Raw genomic sequence first — 18896 nt, forward strand, 5'->3', positions numbered from 1 at the left:
TTGGGCTTAGTTGTTCTATGCATTAAGCAACCCAGTTCTCTTGACACTGACTAGACACTACAGTGTAATCCATGAAAGTAGCTTAATACCCAGTAGGCACAGAAAGCCATACTATAATATACTACGTGTAACCTGATAGTTATTGACACACTTTCCTGCTTAGAAACCTGATTGTCTTTTTAATTACCGGATGACATTTAAACATAATGTTTTATGTTTTAACTATTTAAACTATTTAAAACATAATGAACTCATTTAATCGCCACACACGCTGTGAGGCGTGGGCTGTTATCCCCGTTTTGTAGAGAAGGAAAGGAAAGTGCAGAGAGATTAAGTGATTTGCCCCAAGTCAGGCGTTGCAGGATGGAAGAATTGGAAAAGATATTTTTGATGTCTGAACCAACAAGAGATTAATTGATAGCTCTAGAATATGAAAGGGACTTCCATAAATCACCAAGGGGAAGATAGCAAGCCTTGTAGCAAAATTGACAAAGGATGTAGACAGTTTTCATGAAAGGAGACCCAAAAGGCCATTCAGCATAGGAAGCCCATGCAGATTCACTCATCATCAGAGAAATGCAGATACAAACAAGATAGCACTTTACCCTTGTTAGGCTGGTTAGAAACCAAAAAGCCCCCGTGGTACCAACTGTTGGTAGATTTCAGATCTACTGCTGGAGGGCAGGTGGAGCTGTTCACAAGAACAATCTGAAACTACTGATACAAATTAGGTGTCTACAAACAGATACTGTGACACAGCAATTCCGCTCCCATGCATGAGTCCCAAAGTAACATCTCAAATCTATCAGGAGGCAGGTATGTGCACTGCAGCGTTATTTGGGCAGCAAGGAGTTGGAGACAAACCTACGCATACGTTGACTTTCAAAGGTGTTTTGTTGTATACTGAAATTGAACAAAAAGAGGCTGAACAAGCATCAGGAAAGTTGTGCCTTTTACATGAAATTAAAAATATGTAGATTCTGCAAGAATGCAAACAAAAGATATACCTTGACACATCAGGATGGTTCATTTGTGGGGATGGGATGGGAATAGGAATAGGGACAAAATAGAATAAATAAAATAAGATACGGGTCTTTTATAACCCATGATTATAATACATTATAATTAACCCAACCTTCTGCCCTTGAGGTTCAGAAGAGACAAAGGGGTAAAAAGAAGGAAATGGATTTTTCCACCCAAGACACTTAATGGGTCTTGTAAGATGCCTTAGAAATTACCCCAGGCCCTGGCCTATTGAATGAATTGACCTATAACCTAGAAATGTAGTTAGGATCTAGGTTAGTGGATTTCAGACTGTTTTGGTGACCCTAGACATTGCAACGCCTGCCCCCTTCAGGAAAGTAATCTTACTTTTATCAGTTTTATTTTGGTGTTAAGATTCTGTTTTTTTAAAAAATTCTTTTCTGTTTTGTTTTTAAGAGGGGAAATAGAGTTCTGCTTCTAAAATAATGTTTGAAAAGATACAGGATCAATATTCCCCAGGATCCCTTCCAGATCCAAAATTCTATATTTTAATCAAAACAACCAACTTAACAAAAATGTTTTCAAACTCAGAAGTTGGAGTGTCAGCATCCCTTATGATTGTATATAAGATATTTTCTTGGGAAGGTGTTGGGAGCGTCTTTTCCTGAGGCTTGTTCAGCTTCTTTGTGTTAAATTTCAGTACACAACCAAACATCTTTGAAAGTCAACGTATGCGTAGATTTGCGCTTTAGAGACTGAATGCATCTGATGTGTACTGAGCCTGCAGATTTCTTTATCCTCTTGTGACAGCTGACCTGAGACCTCCCCAGAGCTGTCCGCCTGTGGGAATCAGAGGCAGCACTGCTGAAGGTCGGTAGACATGACGATTTCACCTGGGGATGCTGTGTCCCCGGATGCAGACCACTGACTGAGGCGTGGATGGAGGCCTTTCCTGAGCATGTCACATGGAAGATGTCTCTCAGTTTCCATCTCAAAAGTCTCCTTTATAAAATGTCATCATTCAGTCATCAAGTCCAGTAGTGCATCCCCAATATTGCCTTCTAGTTAATCCATAGCTTTTATTATGCTTTTATGTGATCTCAGATAGAGAATTTCAGGCATCACTTTTGCCTTCAGTGATCATATAATCTTCCTAGTTAGGAAGACGAGGGGGCAGATACTGTTCAGAACCTTCTGGGGGACTAGGTTCTGGAAGTCATGACTAGATAACTCTGCAAGTCATCCTGAAACGAGATGCTTTGATCCGTCATCTCTTTCTTTTTTACTTTGCCCTTTTCCCACTGTCCTTTGGTTCTCCAGGGAGGAACTGTCTTCATCTGAGTTCCCCACACAGCAGAGCCTGAGACAGGGCGTATGTGCTAGTTTACGTCTCAGGGCAGCCAGGGCGCAGAAGCGGGGGCAGGGAGGTGAGGTCGGGGAGAAGGGAGTGGACCCCTCACCGCTGCATCCTCTAAGCCCCTGTGCAACTGACCCCCGAGAAGCTGAGTAGAGGGTGGAGGACAGAGCTGGGGAGGGAAAAGGGAGGAAGAACGTTCCCTGGGTTCTGCCTCCTCGGGGTCAGATGTTCCCTCCCAGGCATTAACTCCCTCACGCTTTCAGCTGGAGCCCAGAGGCGGAGCCCAGAGGCGCAGGAGGCCAGCAGCTGGGAGGGGCCTGCATCAGGTGATCAGAGCTCCCATGGGCCAGCTCAGGAGGCAGGTGGCGCCTAGAAGACCCGAGGGGGCAGGGAGAATGCGACATGGGATCAACAGATCATTAGCTCCTGCACAGACTCTGTCCCGAAACCTTAGCAGGGCCACGCCCAGTGGCTTTCTGCCTCCCTGTTTCCACACATCTGCATGCCCCCACTTTTGGTTCACCCTTATGTCAGACTCCCTATGCCCACCCCCTCCCTGTGCCCTTGCAAGGGGGCTGCCTTGCATCCCCCCTTATCTGCGGAGTTTCCACCTTATGGTACCGTGCTCTGCATGCCAGCCACCACTTTTCGTCTTCTGCTTGCTGGTCTCTTAGGGTGACCAGCTGTCCCAGCTTGCCTGGCATTGAGGGGGTTCCCTGTGACTGAGGACTTTCAACGCTAAACCTGGGAGAAACCCCGGCAGACCAGGACAGTGGGTCATCCCGAGCACTCCACAGGTAGAAGGAATGCTTCACAAGATGTATAATAATAAAGAGCTGTGAACAACGCAGATGTGTAATATGGTTAAATAAACAGAATGTACCCATTTGATACAATATGACAGGGATGATAAAACTGAATTGACAGATAATAATGTAGCAATGTTTATGATGCAATTATAAGCTAAAACAAGAGGCTGAGATAACAATGTGTGCATATTACATGATTTCAGTCATATACTTAAAAACCTCTGCATGGCAAATTGACGATTGAAAGTAGGGACTGCTACACAGAGATCTTGAAGGAGAGAGCTTGCCGTTACGGCCGCTTACACTTTTTTCTTAACTAATCGAGATATTCTTTTGCCAAAGACAGTGCTAAAGTAGCGATAAAGCTGAATTAACTTATGGTCGTGCTACATTAAAAACTGATGAGGAGAATGCATGCAGAGTGTTCAAAGGAGCTATAGTTATTTTGTTCAGCAAGTCAAACCTGGAAATGAAAGCATGCAAATGACAGTGGGTTTTCAGCAAAGGAAGAGGCACCAGATTCCTTCTCAGCAAGGCCCACAAGAGAGAAAGGCTGTGAAAGCTTCTAGTTAGTGAAAGAACTTTATTGATGATCTCTTACCCAAAGTTGCTTTACTAGTTGTTTACTAGTTGCTTATGTGAATGAAAAGACTCTCAGAAAAGAGGAGGCCTGTTCAGAGAAGATGGCTTGGGGGAGAATAAAAGCCTCTGGCATCAAACTCACTCAGCCTGGAAACTGTCATAAGATGACAGAAGGACTTTCCTTCGCTCGGCGCAGGATCAGAAAGCGAAGCGGGTGAAGTGGATTCGTGAAGCCTATAATTGCCTCCCTTGACCCGAATCGTCAAAAAGGCGATTGCTCCATGCAGAGGAACTAAGGTTTCATCGGACCTCCCTTTTAATAGCGAGCGTCTGTTTAAATGTCTTAGTGACCACGTTATATTTTGCCTTATCCAGTTCATATTGTTTTCTATTAGTGATTTTTTTTTTTTTACTAAGTGACAAGATACATGTACTTGATCCATGAACCATTAATTTATGTGTCTGTCTGAGATTATGTACTCTTGGGGGCCATTTGGATTACCGAATTTATTTTCGATCATAAAAACATAGTAGTTAGGTATGTTCCAGGCGCTTGGAATATATTATCATCAGCATCAAAAGAGCCTATGAGGGAAGTGTTATTTTCCCATTTTCCAAAGGACGGAATCTCTGAGGCTGGGAACACCTGTGTGATGTGCCCAAGACAGGACAGTGTGAGAGTTGGCTTTGTCCTGAGGCCAAGCTCACCCCACACCAGTGTCCCGTCCCTGCCATCTGCCTCCAGAGCAGTGGCTCTCAAAGTGTCGAGTCACCAGGAGGCCTTGTGAAAACAGCTTGCTGGACCCCACCCCAGTGCTTCTGAATCATCAGGTCTGGGGTCGGGCCTGAGAATGTGCATTTCCAGGTCCCCCCCCCGTTGCTGCTGATGCTGGGGGTGCCGGGGTCCCACTGCGAGGAGCCCCTGATCCAGAAGGAGGTTCGCTTTCGCTACTGACTTTTCCATTGTGATGATGATTGGCTTACCTCGCACAGGGCCGTCCTTAAGTCAAGTTCCCGTGAAGTCTGGTTCTTCGCAGAAACTCAGTTCCTTGCTCCTTGGCGACGTTTCTTTCACAGCCGTGTTTCCCCTTCCGGTCCAGCTTGCGCAGCTCTAAATGGGTCTTGGGAAAACATCATCTTGGTCACGTAACTTTCTATTCAGAGAGCAAGCAAGACTCTTGTCTATGAAACCGTTCAGGTGCCTCGATCCGGCGTCGATCTCACGTCCCTGCCTGATGTTCGGATGGCAGCGAACCTTCCACTGCCGCACGGAGGCTCCGGTGCCCCGGTCCTCCGCCCACCAGTCCCCCGGAAAGCCACGGCCATCACCGGGGATGCCCAGCCCTGCCTTCGAGAGGCGGTGGCTACGGAGTGGCTGGTGTGTGCCAGGTGGGTCATAGGCACTGGGTCGCCAGGTGAGCGAGGTGCACAGGCCCCGCCCCAAGCCTCCGCAGGCCCCTGCGTCCCCCCGCCCTGGACCCCAACTCCTCTCCAGCCCCGTCCCGCTTAGATTCCGGGTCCCGTTCTGCAGCCGGGGCTGCGGAGCGCCGTGCGGGACCCTCACCCCGCGGCTCGGGGCTCCGTCCTCCCGGCCGCGGGACCTCAGCGCCGCCTGGCCTTCCTGCCGGGTCCTCAGCCTCTCTTACTGTCGTTCTCCACGAACTGCCCCTTGCCCCTTGCCCCTCACTCTCAGCAAAGCCCCTCCCTTTACACTTCCCGACAACCGAAGACCCGGGATGAGAGGCTTCTTCCGTGCCCTGCTGCCAAAACAAGAAAGGCACCCGTACCCGTTCCCAGCCTTTCCTCCTGACGACACATCACGCTGGAAGTCACAGCATCCTTTCCCACAGACGGTGTGTCTCCCCCTGTGCTGGGTCCTGCCCGCTTCTCAGGCCAGTGCTACCTCCCCGCGCCCCGCCCTGTCCCCTCCACGAGCATCTTTGCCCGCCTTGCAACGCGCTCCAGTGTGTCTGGTCTACACAGCCCCTCCCCGATGTCTGTTGTCTGCCCACAGCTGAGGACCCGTATTTCGCCCTCAGAAGCACGTTTCTTCGAAGGGTTATCTTGTCTCACGGCCTCCCCGTTCTCACCTTTCACTCTCCCCTCGGCCGGTGCGGTCCTCTCCCACCCCGCCACGGTCTCTGGAGACCCCAGGCTGCTGCCCACTGGCCCTCGCTCCTGCTCCGGTGTGGAACCCCAGGGTGCCTGCCACCTGTGCTCCAGGGAGGAGCGTGATTCGTACTCCCTAGTGACCCTGCTGCCAGAGTCACCAGTTCACATTTCACTGTTCTGCTCATTTTGTGCGTCCCAATGCGTCTCCCGTTTCACTTGTGCAGCCCTGTCCAATGTGTGCTGAAGCCAAGCATATTTAAACAGATGGGCGCTGCTGGGCGTTCCCCCGTCTGCTGGTTCCTGCTCACTTCCAGGAACCCTGGATCCCAAATCTGGAGATGCTCTGCAGAAAATACTCTATTTAGTAAAATGTTGAAGTAACTTAGCTTAACTGTCACGTATTTCATTAGCTCCACTGTTGCCATGGTTACCCAGTGCCTACGTGGAAAGCGGGCGCTCTCAGGAGATTTTCATCGTGATGACTTCATTTTGCCTTTGTTCTTTACTTTTGCAGTGACACTCCATCTGTAAACAACACAATCTTCAAAGCATGACAGAGTGTATTGATAAACTACCCCTGAATGCCTGTGTTTACTTGTTAAACCTTCCCAGTCAGGTCAGAATCCATTAATGTTTCAAAAAATCATGTAAATAATGCTGCTGTAGCATGCTAACATTTTCCAGAGTATTATGAAAATTTTAAACTCATTTGTAAGTACACACCTACGACTACTGCGATAAAGCAAATATTGCAATAAAGCGAGTCACACAATTTCTTTGGTTCCCCAGTGCGTATAAAAGTTATGTTTACACTACACCGTAGTTTATTAAGTGTGTGATAGCATTATGTCTAAGAAAACCTAAAATGTACATACCTTACTTAAAAAATTATGCTGTTGGAAAAATGGCGCCAATAGATTTGCTTGATGCAGGGTGGCCACAAACCTTCAATCTGCAAAAAAACACAATATGATATTCTCATCTCCATCGTTGAATCCTTAAATGGACAAAGTAAAATACAATAGCTTTCCATGTAAGTCTCTTGGAATGCTTTCTATCTTTTTTCTTTTTTTTTTGGCCACGCCCGCATGACTTTCAGGATCTTAGTTCCCCGACCAGGTATTGAACCTGGGCCACGGCAGTGAAAGCCCGGAATCCTAACCACTAGGCCACCAGGGAACTCCCTCTGTCTCTTCTTTTTAACACAAGCACTTAGAGATTTACTGGAAATTTCAACAATGCTGTTTTATGTTAGAAACACAAATGTATCTCATGTAAATGTTTCAATTAAAAAATATAAAATTTTTCAAAGAAAAACATAACAGATATCCACACGCTCATCACCCAAGATGAACAAATGTTAGCATTTTGTCATAGTTACTTTTGATTTTTTTCTAAAAAGAAAGGAACCATTGCAGATGAAGTTGAAATTCCACTTCCTATTGCTGTAGAAGAAATTACACCAAAACTTAGTGACTTAAAACCACCACTCTTTTTTTTTTTTATTGAAGTACAGTTGATTTACAGTGTTGTTCCGATCTCTGCTGTACAGCAAAGTGACTCGGTTTTACACCGATTCCATGGGGCAGGGGTTCAGAGCACGCACAGCAGGAATGCTCGTCTCTGCTCCATGATGTGTGGCCTTGGGTAGGAAGGCTCAGGCTCTCTAGTCCTATATCTGGGCAACCATGTGAATGTCCCCTTGTAACCCTATCTTTCTAAAAACTAATCACAGAAAGCAGTGGAGATGCAGCGTCAGAACCAGGTGTTGTCAGTGCTCTTACATTATTATTATTTTATTTATTTTTTTATAATAGTGTTTTTATTTTATTTTTACTTGTTGACAGTTTGCTTTATTTATTTATGGCTGTGTTGGGTCTTCATTTCTGTGCGAGGGCTTTCTCTAGTTGTGGCAAGCAGGGGCCACTCTTCATCGCGGTGCGCGGGCCTCTCACTATTGCGGCCTCTCTTGTTGCGGAGCACAGGCTCCAGATGCGCAGACTCAGTAGTTGTGGCTCACGGGCCTAGTTGCTCCGCGGCATGGGGGATCCTCCCAGACCAGGGCTCGAACCCGTGTCCCCTGCATTGGCAGGCAGATACTCAACCACTGCGCCACCAGGGAAGCCCATCTTACATTATTATTTATCAAGCTAGGTTAGAAGGGAGCTGGTATTAATTAATCAAAGCATGTACATTTGACTTAGTTATACTATACTCTCTAATACGTTCTAATCATTAATAGTAAGTACTCACATCTTCATGTCACATTTTACAGTGTTTAAAATACATTCGCATTTATTCCCTCATTCGAAGCTTCATGAAAATAAAACCTGATAAGAATCTTAAGTTCATATTTTGTATGAATCAAATAGAATACTTAATAATAAAATGCTTTAGAAACCGTATAGAGCTATCAACATGCCCATTGCTATTAAGACTCATGGTCCAGGGCTTCCCTGGTGGCGCAGTGGTTGAGGGTCTGCCTGCCGATGCAGAGGACACGGGTTCGTGACCCGGTCCGGGAGGATCCCACATGCCGCGGAGCGGCTGGGTCCGTGAGCTATGGCCGCTGAGCCTGCGCATCCGGAGCCTGTGCTCCGCAACGGGAGAGGCCACAACAGTGAGAGGCCCGTGTACCGCAAAAAAAAAAAAAAAAAAGACTCATGGTCCAGTTTTTCTGTGATCTAGTTTCGTACTGCAATCCTGCCCCATGCGTAATCCTGTATCTCGTTGGTGACCCTGTTCCCTTGGCTTCCACCTCATCTCTGTGTGTCAAAACACAACCAGATCTTCACGGCCCGGCTCCAACACTGCCTCCTCCAAAAGCCTTTCCTGGCATGTACTTCCCAGCTGGACTGCATCTCTCTCTGCTTTGTGCTTGCGTAGCATTCTGTGTTTCTCTTGTGAGATTTCAACACATTCCACCTTGTATTCTGTTTCACATACTGCATCACCGGTGCTCAGCTGAGAGCTTCGAGCAAACCGGAGCCTAGCCCTGCTCCCTTCTCACGGCACGACAACATGCCTGGCACCGGGAGCCTCCTGGACAAGTGTTTTCACTGTGCTTAGCTGCTTTTGCTGCTCTCAGGCTGGGCAGAGTACAAGATCCAGACGTGCCTTCAGTGTGGCCATATCTGGCAGGACAGAGGACTCTCCCCTGGCTTACCCAAAGTCACCCAAAGCCCCCCAGTTTAGCGAGAGGACGCCGGCCTCTGACAGGGGCGTTTCCCGGGACTTACACCATCCCGGGACCGTGGGGCTCGTCGGTGAGGGCTGCAGTGTCCAGTTTGGAGCAGATGTGGATCGAGAAGAGACACAAGAAAGAGAAAAAGACTTGGCAGCGGCAAGGCCGTTCAGGCCTTTTCTAGGATGGGTGCCTACCTCTGGTTTAAGAATTAAGTAATTAAAATAAATGAATGTCTGTCTCGTGTCCAGCTTCACTTGTAAGCACTGCAGTGACAGTGGCTGGAGCATCTCTGCCTCCCAGGGACACCGGGAGGGACAGACCAAGTGGGTGCACGTTATTTTCTGAGTGGCTCGCTTTGGAAGTCCGGCACCTAACGCTTCTCCAGGTGGGTTGGTGGACAGCACTGTGAGAAAGACCACGTGGTCACCTTACACCTTGGTGGCAGCGTCTCTCTCCAGAAACTTATCAGACCAGACCTGGACCTTTGATGTGGCTTGAAGCGGGGTCTCACAAACAGCCAGGTCCACATGAGTGCAGCCAGTCGGCACCACCGCCCTTCGGAAATGCCCTGTCATTTCGACCTAAGCAGTGCAGTCTTAGCAATGATCTGTTTTCCTGCCGTTCAGCCTACTCTGGGCCAATAAAAAGACATAAACAGTCAAGGTGACACTCTACTCTAGAACCTTCCTTCCTTTGCAAAACAAACATAATTTTAGGACCAAGATGCATACATACCTCTTGTACCCAAGAGCTTGTACTCCCCCCACCCTGCCCCCCGCCAAGCAATTGGTTCTAAGAGCAATATAAAACTGCTAGAGCAATGCTTGAAGAGAAAGCAAAAGTATGGTGTGATACCAACATCTTTTTAACGTTAGACCGGTAGCAGAAAATTTTACTGCAAGCATGAGGCAATATTCAGTTGGCAAAAATATGATGGAAGTAGTAGCTCACCTACTGAAAAGAGAGCGCTTAATGAAGTCTAAGTAATTATTAAGCATTTGTTTAAAGAAAAATGCCAAGGGTTTAAAAAAAAACTCAGAACAAGAGAGTTTTGGATATTTGCTGCAGTATATACATCTATCCAAGTAAAAGTAGTTAAAGAATGATCTCTTGCACCTGCTTAAATGAAGAACGTATATTCCAGCAACTTTTTTTTTTTTTTTTTTTTTTTGCGGTACGCGGGCCTCTCACTGTTGTGGCCTCTCCCGTTGCGGAGCACAGGCTCCAGACACGCAGGCTCACGGGCCCAGCCGCTCCGTGGCACGTGGGATCTTCCCGGACTGGGGCACGAACCCGCATCCCCTGCATCGGCAGGCAGACTCTCAACCACTGTGCCACCAGGGAAGCCCCCAGCAACTTTTAAAAACTGCATTTCTTTGTATGAGGCTGCAAGGGTGGCAGGTCGGGGCATATGGGGTGTCACAGGGGGTGGACTCAGGAGTTAGACGTTTCAGGTCAGCCTCCTCCCCACCTGCTGATGAGCATGTAACCTCCAACTGCTTTCCTCATCTTCCTAATCTCAGTTTCCTCATCTGTAAAATGAGGGTAATAATCATGTCTACCTCACAGGGTTGCTGGGAGGATTAAATGAGATGGTGTATATGACTAATTGAAAGCTTGACTCTAGGGTACTCAATAAATATTAGGGGTCAGTAAAAATAAGTTTCAGCCACTAGATTCCAGATGTGAAGCCTGCCAGAGTACCTATGATGATACATCATCTCTATATTTATTCACCTGGACGCCTGGATGTGTGGACTCAAATGGCCAGGCTGCTGAGCTGCTGTATTGTTGTGTCTCTATATTTATTCACCTGAACACCTGGATGTGTGGACTCAAATGGTCAGGCTGCTGAGCTGCTGTATTGCTGTGTCCCTATATTTATTTACCTGAACACCTGGATGTGTGGACTCAAATGGCCAGGCTGCTGAGCTGCTGTATTGCTGTGTCCATCATCTCTATATTTATTCACCTGAACACCTGGATGTGTGGACTCAAATGGTCAGGCTGCTGAGCTGCTGTATTGCTGTGTCCCTATATTTATTTACCTGAACACCTGGATGTGTGGACTCAAATGGCCAGGCTGCTGAGCTGCTGTATTGCTGTGTCCGTCATCTCTATATTTATTCACCTGAACACCTGGATGTGTGGACTCAAATGGCCAGGCTGCTGAGCTGCTGTATTGCTGTGTCCTGCTTATTTGGTTAATGCGTGTTCAAGGCACTACCCGCCCTGACATCTGCTTTAAGGAGCCTTAAAACAGGGTCTTCATGAAGTCCATCTACATTTTTTTTGTTTGTTTCAATAGCTCCAAGTAATCATAGGGAAAAACAACTTGTTTTTAAAATGTAGTAAGAAGCAAAGATTTTCAGTGTGGGACCTTGAACAACTAATGGTAATGTGGTCTTGGGTCCCATGAGGAACTAGAGTGGCAATCCTGGATGATACGTTAATTGTGCCCTGGAACTAACAGAGTCAAAGTGCATCTCAGTCCTGGGAAAGGAGCTGAGATGCCTTTCAAGCCTTCCTTCTAACACCCCCAACACCTGGACAAGGGCAGTTCCGGGCATCTTAAGGACTTTGGGAAATACACTGCTGTGTGTGTGTGTGTGCTAGAAATAGTGTTCAGAGTAATATAGATTACAAAGTTTGTTCTGTGCTTTGGGTCAAATATTATAATTATAAACTCAGCAGTCACAATGGGGAAACACTTGCAAAGCAGTGTTCTCCAGGTGGGGTTTAGTCAATAATCCCATTGTCCCAGACTTCCTTGAAGTGCTCTAACCAAAAATCCTTGCCCAGACTCTGCTGAGATTGTTTTCTCAAGCCTCTTTTCCTGATTCTAAACAATTGGAAATGTTATGAATATAATTCTATTGTCAAATCCCACTTATTCCGGCTCTCAAATACAAACCACCGAGAGAACAAAAAATAAACGAAGTGAACACAAACGGAGGAAGAGGCCATCTGCAGAGGCTCCTGAGAAAGCTTAGTTTGGGCACAAAGACTTAAATTTTATTGAAGTATAATTGATTTACAAAGTGGTGTTAATTTCTACTGTACACAAAGTGATTCAGTTATACATATATATATTCTCCATCATGGTTTATCGCAGGATACTGAATATAGTTCCCTGTGCTCTACAGTAGGACCTTGTTGTTTATCTATCCTTTATATAATAGTTTACATCTGCTGACCCTGAACTCCCAGTCCTTCCCTCCACTACCCCCCACCCCCTTGGCAACCACAAGTCTGTTCTCTATATCTGTGAGCATGTTTTTGTTTCATAGATATGTTCGTTTGTGTCGTATTTTAGATTCCACATCTAAGAGATATCATGTGGTATTTGTCTTTCTCTGTCTGATTTACTTCACTTAGTATGATAATCTCTAGGTCCATCCATGTTGCTGCAAATGGTGTTATTTCATTCTTTTTTTATGGCTGAGTAATATCCCATTGTATATATACACCACATCCTCTTTACCCATTTGATGGACATTTAGGTTGTCTCCATGTCTTGGCTATGGTGAATAGTGCTGCTATGAACATTGGGGTGCATGTATCTTTTCAAATTATAGTTTTGTCTTGATATATGCCCAGGAGTGGAATTGCAGGATCATATGGAAACTGTATTTTTAGTTTTTTGAGGAAACTCCATACTGTTCTCCATAGTGGCTGCACCAATTTACATTCCCACCAACAGTGTAGGAGGGTTCCCTTTTCAGCACTCCCTCTCCAGCATTTGTTATTTGTAGACTCTTTAATGATGGCCATTCTGACCTGTGTGAGGTGGTACCTCATTGTAGTGTTGGTTTGCATTTCTCTAATAATTACTGATACTGAGCATCTTTTCATGTGCCTATTGGCCATCTGTATGTATTCTTTGGGGAAATGTCTATTTAGATCTTCTGCCCATTTTTCAATTGAGTTGTTTGCTTTTTTGTTATTGAATTGTAGGAACTGATTGCACATTTTGGAAATTAATCCCTTGTCAGTCACATCATTTGCAAATATTTTCTCCCAGTCCACAGGATGTCTTTCCATTTTGTTTATGGTTTCCTTTGCTGTGCAAAAGCTTTTAAGTTTGGTTAGGTCCCGTTTGTTTATTTTTGCTTTTATTTCTATTGCCTTGGGAGACTGACCTAAGAAAAACATTGGTGTGATTTATGTCAGAGAATGTTTTGCCTATGTTCTCTTCTAGGAGTTCTATGGTGTCTTGTCTTATATTCAAGTCTTTAAGCCATTTTGAGTTTATTTTTGTGTATGGTGTGAAGGGTGTGTTCTAGCTTCATTGATTTACATGCGGCTCTTCAACTTTCCCAACACCACTTGCTGAAGAGACTGTTTTTCTCCATTGAATATTCTCTGGCACAGAGATTTTTTTTTTCTTTTTTTTGCGGTACGTGGGCCTCTGACTGTTGTGGCCTCTCCCATTGCGGAGCACAGGCTCCGGACGCGCAGGCTCAGCGGCCATGGCTCACGGGCCCAGCTGCTCCGCGGCATGTGGGATCTTCCCGGACCGGGGCACGAACCCGTGTCCCCTGGATCGGCAGGCGGACTCTCAACCACTGCGCCACCAGGGAAGCCCCCTGATGGCTTTCAGAGAAGGGTCTTTAAAGGCAAGGTGAGGGAGAGGGTTGCAGGGTGCGTGATCAGCTCATGAACGTTCTTCCAATTGGTTGGTGGTGAGGTAACGGTGGTATTTCTGGAATCATCATCATCAACCTTCTGTTTCCAACTGGTCTGGGGTCTACGTGCTGGTTGTCAGTATATAGTTAACTTCTTCCACCTGGTGGAGGCTTTAGTATCTGCAAAACAACTCAAGGATATGGCTCAGGATATTATCTATAGCCCTTGAGGAGGAACTGTAGCCCTTGATTTTGTTTTATGGCCAAACTATTATTATTTTGTCTCGCTTGACTGCCTTCCTTTGTTTCCTCATTTTCTCACTTCCCTGATTAAATTTTTCTTTTTTTTTTTTTTTTGCGGTACGCGGGCCTCTCACTGTTGTGGTCTCTCCCGTTGCGGAGCACAGGCTCCGGACGCACAGGCTCAGCAGCCATGGCTCACGGGCGTAGCAGCTCCGTGGCATGTGGGATCTTCCTGGACCGGGGCATGAACCCGTGTCCCCTGCATCGGCAGGCGGACTCTCAACCACTGCGCCACCAGGGAAGCCCTGTAACCTGATTTTTAAATCTACTAAAGTGTAGGTCTCTTTCCATATCAATAAATATAGACCAATGCCTGACTTAACTACCCCAGAGAAAGCTGAATCCCAAGCTGGGGGCAGGAGGGTGTGCGATGGGACAAGGGCAGGGACAGAGGGAGGAAGCTCAGGTGCCTGTGGTGCTGAGTACAGAGGAAACACATCTTTCATCTCCAGGCCCCCTACACACACTCAGGGGTCTCTGAAGCGAGGGTGGGTATGGGGATTGAAGTGCAGGTATTTACAATGCAGTGGGACCTCTCCTGCCGGTCACTGGGCTCAAATCTTCCTTCCACTCACAGAATTTCTCTCTGCACCTTATCATAACTTCTCCTCCCCCCTTATGGGTTCCCATTTATGGAAAAACCAGCGTTAGCACCTTGGACTGCTCTGTGCTTCTCTTCTTTTCTCTCAGGTGTCTCCTCTGCCTTTTTTCTCAGGTTCCTGGAAAACTTCTTCAAACGGATGTTCGAAGTCACTAACTCGCTCGTCCCCAGCGTTGCTCAGTGCTACTCACTGCCTCCGTTTGTTTTTAATTTCAGCAGTTACGCTTTTAATCTCCAGCAATTCCTTTTTGCAGATTGCTCCTTTTCCCCCGACGAACCGCTCTTACTTTATCAATGTGATGGCCCCTGGCGTCTCACCGAAACTCTGAATTAGGGTTCTTAGTGATCCTGTTTCTTGCAGCCACTTATCACCGAGAACCATTTGCTCTGAACATTCAGATGGTTCTCGGTTGACTTTCAGAGCCTTGCCCCAGCCTGGGCGCTTTCCTCTGCTTGTGTCTGCAGATGGGCACGTGGCCAACTCGGAGCCTGGTAAGGGGTACGCGGTGTCTGTTCAGTTCTGCCGGTTCCCACTGACTGTGATTCTTCTCTGGTTTGCATGGGATCAAGAGGAGACCTCCATGGGCTCAGAGAGTTCTAGCAGCTTCTCCTCGTGGGGGGTTGACATGGCTGCACAAGACAGCTGGGCAAGGAAGGAACCGCCTCTGCTTCCAGCCATTCAGCAGCTGACCCTGGAGTATCTGTCCCGCAAACCCCCTCTGGACATGCGTGCAACTCAGGCCCAGCCCTCCCAGCCGGTTGCCGGCAGCCCACACCGCAGGCTCCTGCACCAGCTGGATGCCCAGAACCCTCCCACTTCCTCAAGGCTTGGCTCCAGCCCAGGAGCTGTGAGTGAGGGGCATAGAGAGGGGAGGGGACAAGGCTTGAGTGTCTTTGCTCAGCTCCCCGACAGGCTTGCTTCCCTTAGACAGGTTCTGTGGCAGCAGGTGGTGCCCACCTGGCTGGACTCAGACCCCCTTTGCTTTCTGATGAAACTCCCGAAGCTTTAGGTCTCTGGGCAGGACATGTCTCTAGTTTCTGTCTGTGGTTTGCAATTTTTAGGATTGTATTGGTTGGGCCCTTTTATCTGGAAATCGGGAGAGAGAGGAATTCATAAATATGTGGATCTCTGTGGCCCTTGGCAGTTGGAAGCCAATGTGGATTTCTTAAGTCTTATTGCCTGAGCAGGTCGTGGTTTCCTCAGCTTTGAACCCAACCCCTTTAGATAGACACGGCCCACCCATGACCAACTGTGCCGTTTGGTGGTACACACAGCCCCACCCGTGGCGTCGTGAGAGTCTCCAGCATACAAGGCAGCTGCTGCACCGTCTCGTGGGGAAGAGCAGCCCTGCAGGGCATCCGTCTCAGTTACCATGTTGGTTTCACCTCCCGGTGCCTTCCTCTTTGTCCAGCCCCTTTATCTCACTGTCTATTTTCTAATCCCTCTTTGCTTTGTTTCTGAAGCCTCTGCTTTCCCCTCCATCTGGGTGGGCTGGGCTGTGGAAAAAGGAAAAGAGAGAAGAGAATGCAGGCGGAAGAAGGCTCAGGCGCAATGGGGCGTTGTGGCTTTATTCTTAACTGCATTCTTCAAGTGAAATCCTTTATGTTTAGGGTATCTCTTTAAGTCGTTTTACTTATTCTAACAAAATCTTATGAAGTGGTCCTATATCTTTTTTTCCAGCTTATATTCCCTAGAAAACAGACCTAGAAACAAAACTTAGGTATTCAGTCTCTACCAGGAGGAGAACCTGCAGGTGGGGAGGGGGATAGGGGGAGTGAAGTGGGGTCCACAGCAGTGTCCAATTTGAAAAATTACTAATGTAAGTAACATGTTAGATTCTGTGGTTCTCAGACTCGAGCATGCAGCAGAATCCCCTGGAGGATTTGTTCAAACACGGGTTTCTGGGTCCCACCCCAGTTTCTGATTCAGTGGGTTGCAGGTGGATCCCAAGAACCTGCATTTCTCACAAGTTCCCGGATGATGCTGTGCTGCTGGCCCACGCGTTTGAGAACCACTGTGTTAAGTCATTTAATATTATGAACAGAATGATTTACCAAACTCCTATGTATTTCTAAATCTCTACTTTTTTCCTAGTAAAACATTTTCTGGTAAAATGCTCATAGAGATGCATTTCATTATGAGCTTAATCCCCCATTTAGTTGTTTCTCTACACTGTCCTTCTGAATTTAGCCATTTTTCCCTTTGAGGACTGGAAACCTCCTTATTCATTATTCTTATTTTCTTAGAAATCAGCTTTATCAGAAAATGTGGGTATGTTATTTTGAGATATAGCTTAAGAAACCAATAGCAATTATCTGCAACCAGAATAAATATCATTAAAATAAAGATGTTACCTGCTTGCAGTTATTTACAAAAGACCAAAGGTAAAAAGAGAGAATAACAGCAAAGCCCACTATGTCTTAATAGTAAAGATATGGGACCTGCATTAGAAAACACAAAAATCCAGCAAGGTGTCAGCAAGGCCTGCTCCCTCCGAAGGCTCTAGGGGAGAATCCGCTCCATACCTCTCTGGTAACTTCCAGGGTTGACTGCTGTTATGGGCTAAGATATAACCCCCCCAAATTCATATGCACCTCAGAACGTGATTGTCTTTGGAGATAGAGTCTTTTTTTTTTAATCCTTCAGTGGCTTCCCTAAGCCTTATTTTTTTTAATTTAATTTTTATTTTATTTATTTATTTATTTATTTTTGCGGTACGCGGGCCTCTCACTGTTGTGGCCTCTCCTGTTGTGGAGCACAGGCTCCAGACGCGCAGGCTCAGTGGCCATGGCTCGTGGGCCCAGCCGCTCTGCGGCATGTGGGATCTTCCCGGACCGGGGCATGAACCCATGTCCCCTGCATCGGCAGGCAGACTCTCAACCACTGCGCCACCAGGGAAGCCCCTAATTTTTATTTTATATTGGAGTATAGTTGACTTACAATGTTGTGTTATTTTCAGGTGTACAGCAAAGTGATTCAGTTATACATATACATATATCCACTCTTTTTCAGATTCTTTAAAGGGGAAATTAAGTTGGAATGAGGTTGTTCAGGTGGTCCCTAATCCAAGTGGCTAATGACCTTGTTAGAAGGAGATTAGGACATAGATACACACAGAGGAAGACCAGGTAAAGACAGAGGGAGAAAACAGTTGTCTTCAAGCTAAGGAGAGAGGCCTCAGAAGAAACCAACTCTGTTGACACCTTGATCTCAGACTTCGAGCCTCCAGAACTGTGAGGAAATAAATTTCTGTTGCTTAAGCCACACTGCATCATGGCAGCCCTAGCAAGCAAACACACAGGCCACCCTTGGTGGTCCTTAGCTTGTAGATGCATCATTCCAATCTCTGCCTATGTCTTCCCATGGTGTCCCCCCCAGGTGTGTGTCTGTGCCTCTGCTTCCTCTTCTTATAAGGACACCAGTCATTGGATTAGGGCCCACCCTGATCCAGTGTGACCTCATCTTAACTAATTATATCTGCAAAAACGCTATTTCCGAATAAGATCATCTTCTGAGGTTCCAGATAGACATAAATTGGGGGAGGGGTGGGGAGGACACTATTCAACCCAGTACAATGTGCAAAAATTAACTACCCGCCAGCAGGCATGTAAATCACTGATAAGCTCCATAGGAGTGGTTTTCAAACTCACCTTCTTGTTAGACTAGGTTCTGATTTAATTGGTCTGGAGCGGAGCTTAGGCTTGTTTTCACTTACTCCAAGTCATTTTAACGAGCAGTCAGTGTTGAAAACCACATTTTAAAACCACTCATTGGGACTTCCCTGGTGGTGCAGTGGTTGAGAATCCGCCTGCCAATGCAGGGGACATGGGTTGGATCCTTGGTCTGGGAAGATCCCACATGCGGTGGAGCAACTAAGCCTGTGTGCCACAACTGCTGAGCCTGCACCCTAGAGCCTGCGAGCCACAACTGCTGAGCCCGAGTGCCACAACTACTGAGCCCGCGTACCTAGAGCCCATGCTCCGCAACAAGAGAAGCCACCACAATGAGAAGCCCATGCACTGCAGCAAAGAGTAGTCCCCGCTTGCCACAACTAGAGAAAGCCCGTGCGCAGCAATGAAGACCCAATGCAGCCAAAAATAAATAAATAATACATTTATTAAAAAAATAATAAAACCATTCATTATGCTATTTATTATCATCAACATTAGATCAGTAATCATAATGCAATTGGGAACGTTTATTGGGTATTTAATATCTCGGGCATTGGGCTAAGTACTTTACATATATTACCTGAGTGACAGCATCAGTCCAGTTCTTACCCCCTTTTATAGATAGGGACACAGAGGGTTAAAGACACTAAGAAAATCACCA

At 46.5% G+C, this 18896-nt stretch overlaps 1 protein-coding gene across 1 annotated transcript in view; it reads left to right on the forward strand.

Annotated features, from left to right (window-relative positions):
• The window catches only part of SLC22A3 (solute carrier family 22 member 3), a gene marked incomplete at its 5' end in the record, with an annotated part of 87345 nt that overhangs the window by 15762 nt on the left and 52687 nt on the right, over window positions 1–18896 (forward strand). The window lies entirely within an intron of this gene.

This window comes from Grampus griseus, assembly GCF_964374135.1.
Source record: "Grampus griseus genome assembly, chromosome: 13".
Taxonomy (NCBI): Eukaryota; Metazoa; Chordata; class Mammalia; order Artiodactyla; family Delphinidae; genus Grampus; species Grampus griseus.